The 8,316-nt window shown below is 39.3% G+C and overlaps 1 long non-coding RNA gene across 1 annotated transcript; it reads right to left on the minus strand.

Annotated features, from left to right (window-relative positions):
• Positions 1 to 1,535: 1,535 nt before the first annotated feature.
• On the minus strand, positions 1,536 to 5,662 carry LOC140632630 (uncharacterized). The gene is made up of 2 exons (XR_012030238.1): positions 5,472 to 5,662; positions 1,536 to 1,745 (listed from the first exon to the last, which is right to left on the minus strand). It is a non-coding gene; the product is annotated as an uncharacterized lncRNA (long non-coding RNA).
• Between the last annotated feature and the right edge of the window lie 2,654 nt (positions 5,663 to 8,316).

Raw genomic sequence — 8,316 nt, forward strand, 5'->3', positions numbered from 1 at the left:
CTTTTTTCAAATAATGTCACTATTTAACACAGATACAAAGCAAAGCTCTTGTGACCTAAAGTGAGGTAAAGGATTGATAGCCTGAGGAAACCTGCCTACACAACTTCTTCCTTGATGTTCTCAGAAGATAAAACTCTCTCCTGATCCTTAGAGCTTCACAAGGCCCAATTTAAAAACCACTAGCTCTGGCCAAACCCTTCCTTTTTATACTTGATAAAACTGACACCCAGAATAATTAAGTCACTTGCCTAAGGTCACATTGCTAAAACCTAGGTCACAGGATGAAATGACTGCACATAAGTAAAGACTTCAAAAATGTTAGCAATTATTACTATGTTTGCCCTTGTATTTTCGAATTTCTAAAAAAATGTATAATAGTGACCAGAGAAGAAAGACTATGGTGAGTTTAAGAAAGGATACAATTCAAAAGGGTCCTCTTGTAAATCAAGGTCATTTCCTAAAGCCCCATCTCCTAGGGAAGATTCTCAATGCAATTCAGCTCAGCTCATCAATCTCTGGCAAAGGGAAGACTCCTGAAGACTAGAACCCAGAACCTTGAATCACAAGAAAGTGTTCTGACCAATGTACCCCATCACCTCCTTTCCATTGGTAATATCCCAGAATCCACTGAAACCCTTCTTCTTTGTTATGCATCAAGTATTTTAAAAGAAATTATTGACCCAAAACAGTGTGTTTGTGGTTTTTGGCAAAATTCACTGTGAGTACAGAAATCTCAATCCCACGGTAAAAAAAAAAAAAAAAAAAAGGACAGATTTCCATTTTGCCTTGAACATCATGCAATAGAGTATGGTGAGATGGTGTTTAGAAAGCAAGCTAGAAGGCAGAGAGTTCATCAAATAGGAATGAAAGCTTTAAGCCTCCATTGAAAACAACAAAACAGGAAAGGTATAGGTGCCAGGATCATCTAACTTAGACAATGACATACTGGATGAGTCTCGATTTGCCACTCAATGAATTTCAAATTCCTTGTCTTTAAATAATATTCATAGAACCTGTCACAGCTTGCTTCCCAAAGAATCTAGAAGCTATAAGTGGATTTAAAAACAATTTGTAAATCTCTTAGAGCTCCTTGGAGATAGGATGATATATAAATATGTGGTACTACTATAATGTTAACCATACTTAAATATAGTTAGCCATACTTAAGTATGCTAACCATACTTAAATATTTACAATATTACCATTGAGAGGGATTATCTGCAAAATTCTTAGCGTCTTCTCCAATTAATTTTCCAAATGACAGAGAAATTAATGGAGTCTTACTATATTGTAATCTTACTATAGCTCAGAAATTAAGACACATTTAGAATGTTTTTCGTATCGGTGAGAACTAAAAGAATTTCAACACAATATGACTAGTCCAACATCATATTACAGGCCTCAGAGACAGCACCAGTAAGGGGAGTCAAGTATCTTTCTTGAGGATACAATCTTGTAACTCTGCCCAATATTAACAAGTAGTTTGATTCATTTTGTGATATAATTGTTATTTTTGATACACATTTGTTTGCAAATTCAGTGTTCAGAAGATGGTTTATTTCACCTGAAATTCTGCCTTCAGTTTAGAATTACAAGATATCATTAGGTAGGTGGTGAGTTTATGATTTGAACTGCACGGCTGCTTTATGGCTGTACAGGTATGAATGAGCCCTGGAGAACTCTGCTGTGCAAAACCTGCTTCATCATGCATGGCTTTCCTATTCTTCTTTAATACTAGAAGAAAACTGTGAGTCAGGAGAAGGAATAAGGAAATATTAGGAAGCCAGGCAACAGAATTCCTATAAAGAATATGAAAATACAGATCATAATAGATCTGCTGTGGATTTTACATTCATGGATCTATATACAAAATGTTACATTTACCTACATAAACATATTACATTTACCCATAAAAAATATTTGATACATAAACATTATCTGTGTATGTTTATTGAGCCCCAATTATTAGGTATAATAGGAACTTCATAAATTATTCAAATAAACTAATAAAGATATACTTACTATAATAGCTATACACTGTGGCAATTAAACTATAACAAACTCCTAATTTTTATTAGGACGAAGAAAGACTGTTAATTTTCATCCATTCAGAAATGGTCTGCCAATTTCAGAAGACTCCGAAAGAACCCATAACCTAGAGTCACAAGCATAATAACCATTAAGTGTGACCTAATCAGCATATATTAACTGGATTCCCTGTTACATGTACCAGAAACAATATAATTCTAAAAATCCTGTTCTTGAAAGAAGTACAACTTTCACTATTTGCAGATGATGTGATTCTATATTTAGAAAATCCTAAAGACTTCACCAAAAAAATTAGTATAACTGATAACATGAATTCAGTAAAGTCACAAGATACAAAATCAATACACAATATATACAATGAAATATTATACAGCCATAAAAGAATGACATTGTGCCATCTGAGACAATATGGATGAACCTAGAGGGTATTAGGCTAAGTAAACTAAATCAGACTGAGAAAGCTACCACTTAATTCCACTCATAAATGGGAAAAAAATGAATAAACAAACTGAAAGCTGAATCATAACTATAAATACGGAAACAAATTGATGATTGCCAGAGGGGAGGAGTGTAGTGGGTTAGGCAAAATGAGAGTAGAGAAATGGAAGATAGAGACTTCCAGTTAGGGAATAAGGAAACCACCAGAATAAAAAGCAGAACTTAAGGAATACAGTCAAAGATATTTAATAGTGACATAATGGGACAGATGGTAAACAGAGCATAGCATATAAACCTGTCAAATTACTAAATTGTACGCCTGAAACTAATGTAACATTATGTGTCAACTACACTAAAGTTAAAAAATTAAAGTTAAAGAAAGCATATAAATCAATATACTGAAATCTGTTACATTTTCATACACTAATAATGAAGTACTAGAAAGAGAAATTAAGTAAACATTCCCATTTACAATTACACCAAAAATAACAAAAAATACCTAGGAATAAACTTAACCAAGGAGTTAAAGACCTGTCCTCTGAAATCTACAAAATACTGATGAAAGTAACTAAAGACAACACAAACAAATGATAAGATGTTCATGCTGCGGAACTGGAAAGACAAATATTGTTAAAATCTTGTCTATACATCCAAATCAACCTACAGAAATAATGCAATCCCTATCAAAACACCAACAGCATTCTTCACAGAACCAGAACAAATCATCTTAAAATTTCTATGGATCCTCAAAACACCCCACAGAGCCAAAGCAATCTTGAAAAAGAACAAAACTGGCAGTATCACAATCCCAGATACAAAGAGAAACTACCAAGCTGTAGTAATCAAAACAGTATGGTACTGGCACAAAAACAGACACATAGATCAATGGAACAGAGTAGACAGCCCAGAAAGGAACCCATAAAAATATGGTTAATTCATCTTTGAAAAAGGAGGCAAGAATATGCAATGGGAAAAAGTCTCTTCAACAAATGGTGTTGGGAAAACTGGACAGCTCTGTGCAAAAATGAAACTGCACCACTTTCTTACCCCATATACAAAAATGAACTCAACATGGATTAAGGACCCAAATGTGAGACCTGAAACCATAAAAATTGTAGAAGACAGCATGAACAGTAATTTCTCTTAGCAACAAAGACTTTTAGATAAGTCTCCTGAAGCAAAGCAAACAAAAGCAAAAATAAACTATTGAGACTTCATCAAAATAAACAGCTTCTACACAGCAAAGGAAACCATCAGCAAAACCAAACAACCACCTACGGAATGGCAGAAGATATTTGCAAATGACTTATCTGATAAAAGGTTAGTATCTAAAATATATAAAGAACTTACACAACTCAACATCCAAAAAACAACTAACCCAATTAAAAATGGGCAGAAGACATGAGCAGACAGTTCTCCAAAGAAGACATCCAGGTGGCCAACAGACACAGGACAAGATCCTCAATATCTCTCCTCATCAGTGAAATGCAAATCAAAGCCACAATGAGGTATTACCTCACACCTGTCAGAATGGCTAAAATCAACGACACAAGAAACAAGTGTTGGCGTGGGATGTAGAGATAAAAGAGCCCACGTGCACTGTTGGGAATGCAGTCTGGTAGTACAGCCACTGTGGAAAAGAGTATTGAAGCTCCTCACAAAATTAAAAATAGAATTGCCATATGATCCAGTAATTCCACTACTGGGTATTTACCCAAAGAATCCACAAACACTACATCAAAAAGAGAGCAGCATTACATACAATAGCCAAATTATGGAAGCAACCCAAGTGTCCACCAGTAGATGATGAATAAAGAACATGTGATACACACACACATACACACACACACAATGGAATACTCAACTGTGAGAAAAAAGGAAATCTTACCATTTGCAACAGCATGGATGGATCTAGAGAATATAATGTTGAGGGAGTTAAGTCAGAGAAAAACGAATACCATATTTCACTCATGTGAGGAATTTGCGAAACAAAGAGAACAAACAAAAAAAGAGACAAAAAAAACAGACTTTTAAATACAGAGAACTAGTGGTTGCCAGAGGGGAGGTGGGTGGGTGGGTTCTCAAAGAGGTGAAGGGGATTAAGAGTACACTAATTGTGATGAGCACTGAGTAACGTATGGAATCACTATATTGTACAACTGAAACTAATATAACACTCTACGTTAATTATACTGGAATTAAATTTTTTTTTTTAAAATCCTGTTCCTGAAACTCAAGCAAAGGCTCCTGTGTTTGCCTTGCCCAGGCTGTTATAGGTAAACTCCACTTTCTAAGAACAGCTACCATGAAATGGGGGGGGGGGGATTTTTGTCTAAGAATCATAAGACCTGCTCTCCAGGCCCAGGTCTGTAACTAACAAGCCGAGGGCACTTGTTCTAGTTCCTTCTCTCCGTATCTTAACTGCTTAATCTGTAAAACTGCATAGTCGGGTTTAACAATCCATAAAGTCCCTTCAGGCTATGCATGAATTGACTTGGTTTTTGAATTTACTCACACTCCGTCAAATCAGTAAGGTCAATAAAATACAAAATTAGGACCAAATGGCAAAAGGAAAAATATTCTAACAATAAGGGTTAACATAACCGCCAATTAAGTTTTTTATATTTGACTCTGAGCAATCACAGAAAAAAATCACAAATGTAGGCTCCACGACTTTTCATTTTTAGAAAGGGAGAAACTTTCGTTTTTTGAGGTACAACCTTCTGTGGTTATAATTCCTGCCATAGTTAAGAAGATAAACGGTGACCCAAGGTTCACAAGATCATCCGGCAAGCGAGGAACCTCTCCGGATAGTCTCCGTCTTTAGGTAAAAGATTAAACATCTGAACGGCGTTGTTCTTCATAGGTAGTGAGGTGACACCGTGAGGCGACACCGTGAGGCGACACCGTGAGGGGACTGGGTACCACACAATCGACGGAATCAGAACAGGGACGCGTTAAATGATTTTTCAGAGGCCACCCACCTCGCCACGAACAGCAGACAGATTAAGCCCTCAAGGGTCCCCGACCTGAGACCCGAGGCTGGTTTTAGGGTGACAGACGGCGACGGAGGGGCAGCAGGGCCACGTGCGCAGAGCTGAGCCGCGGTGCAGCGGACGCAGCCGCCACGCAGCGGCGCACTGGCGGCGCCCGGGGCACGTGACGGCCCCAGTCACTCCACACTAAGCTCAGGCTTAACAGGATGAGCACCTGTGACGTTCACTTCCGGCTCTGCGCACAAGACCCCGCCGGTGACGTACCCACGCGGCGGCAGGATCTGCACGTCTGCAAGATGGCGTCCGCCTTGTCGGAGTCTCTGGTGGGAGACCCTGTGGGTCCGGCTCCTGGGGACAGGGCGGTCCCCAACCATCCTCACACACAACCCACGCCTGTCATTTTGTTGCCCTGAGGACGTGCCTCCAGGGACGAAGTCACCCAACCAACGCCGACGGGGAACTACTAACAGTAAATGTTGACAACAATTTGTAAGAACGGATCCGTCAACTTCCGGGTCTCAGGCTCCTCAGAGACTCAATACTCCCGGGTCTTTCCTCTTTACCGCAGCGAGGGAAAAGTCTAAAAAAAAGTGTGATGGAACACAGCTTCCAGGGAAAACATGGCATTCAGGCACACTACCCTGAAGAACTTAAAAAAAAAAAAAATCTCAAAATACCTTCCCTATCAGTGTCCTCCTTACCCCACCCAAGTTGTACCTTACATTAGCCCCCAGGGTCACTATTTCTAGTAAGCATCCAAAATTCATCAATTACTTCTCCGGTATCTGGATAGAGTTTTAGGAACAAAAGGAAACTCAAGAAAAATGTGTGGCCGCTGGAATAGCAATTATTCCACAACTAGTCAATGTTAACTCTGGGAATATGAATTAGTTATCCCAGCTCCTAAATTGGGGCTTTTTTCTTTTCATTAGTATTTTTTAAACAAACTTTTATAAAGTGCAAAAGGCAAAAGGAAGCACACACAACCATACTCTGGCTCTGAAAATTTCTATATCCGAAGTGACACATATCCTTTTGGCCCACATTTCATTAGACAAAGCAAGTTCACTGGCCATGACAAATTTCCATGGGATGGATTATCCTTCCAGGGAAAAAATCATCAAAGGTTTGAGAACAGTAAGACAAGTCCTCCACAAAAACCCAGGATGAGCCTTGGTTTCACCCAGATTAGTTAAGGAGTTGGGACCCCAGAAGGTAAATAATCCAGTAAGAGGGAGGCAACCACAACTCCTTATTCCTCAACAAAAACTGCAGACACTCTGAAGATAGACACAACAGTGAGGAACACAGGGCAGAAGAGCTCTCTAAAAGCTCTTTGGAGAGAAAAATGCTTTTTCCATCCTAATTCAGGAAGATACATACATGAGCCTCTGACACATGACCTAAAATTTTTCGTACACACATATATTCAACCAGATGAGTGTAAGGCTGAGAATGAGACACATCACCATGATGGTGTCTGTGCTTGCTCTTCTCCAGTGTTCTAGATGCTAAAGCTGGAATGATCCTGTAAAAACAGAAAACTGGTCGTATTTGCCCGACTCTTCTTCAATTTTCCCATGCACAACTTTCTATTATGTATTTTTTTTAAGATTTTATTTATTTATGATAGTCACAGAGAGAGAGAGAGAGAGGCAGAGACACAGGCAGAGGGAGAAGCAGGCTCCATGCACCGGGAGCCCGACGTGGGATTCGATCCCGGGTCTCCAGGATCGCGCCCTGGGCCAAAGGCAGGCGCCAAACCGCTGCGCCACCCAGGGATCCCACTTTCTATTATTTAAAACACATCAATGGCTTCCCATTGATTTTACTCTCAAGACTACAGTTCAAACTCTGGTTTGAACAATTCCATACTCTGATCCAGGCACATCTTTCTGTTCTTTAGGATTATCATACTACTTCCATCCAGAGAGCCATTCTACATATTGTTCCCAGTGTCTGGAATGTTCTTCTCTACCCTTTTCACCCCGGTAAAATGACAATCTTTTTTTTGGGGGGGGGGACAATCTTTTGATTATGGCTTATTGCCATTGCCTTCAGAACACGTTGACTTCCTTCACTAAGTCAATCTCTCTAGATTATTTATTCAACAAATATATTTTGAATACCTTTAAGTGCTGGGCATTTGTACCATAAAGGGTACAAAACAATGGATATGGCAGGGAGGAACAATAAACAATAAATAGAAGTCCTGTCAGGTATGATAAGTATTATGAACTACAAATAAACAGGATAAAGGGCAAAAGGAGAGGAGCACCATCTCAGATAAAGTGGTTGGAGAATACGTCTCTAGAGAGCAGATGCATAACAGAGCCGCCAATGAAGTGAAAGGACCAAACATTGCCATCTGGAAGAAAAAAGCTCCAGGTAGAAGGAACAACAGGGCAAAAGTCCTAAAGGCAGAGTGTTGGAGGAACAGCCATAGGTTTATCATTTATTTGCATACTATCTATCTTATCACTGATAGTTGCAATTTAAAACATTCATCTGGGGATCCCTGGGTGGCGCAGCGGTTTGGCGCCTGCCTTTGGCCCAGGGTGCGATCCCGGAGACCCAGGATCGAATCCCACATCGGGCTCCTGGTGTATGGAGCCTGCTTCTCCCTCTGCCTGTGTCTCTGCCTCTCTCTCTTTCTGTGACTATCATAAATAAATTTTAAAAAAAATTTAAAACATTCATCTGTATTATCTGATTAATGCTCATTGTTCTTCTAGATTGTTCCTTCTAATGGCATCAGGCCAGGAACTGGGTCCATTTTTTGCTCACCATTGAATGTTGAGTCTCCCATGTCCTGCCTGATGCCTAGCACATA

This window comes from Canis lupus, chromosome 4, assembly GCF_048164855.1.
Source record: "Canis lupus baileyi chromosome 4, mCanLup2.hap1, whole genome shotgun sequence".
Classification (NCBI taxonomy): domain Eukaryota; kingdom Metazoa; phylum Chordata; class Mammalia; order Carnivora; family Canidae; genus Canis; species Canis lupus.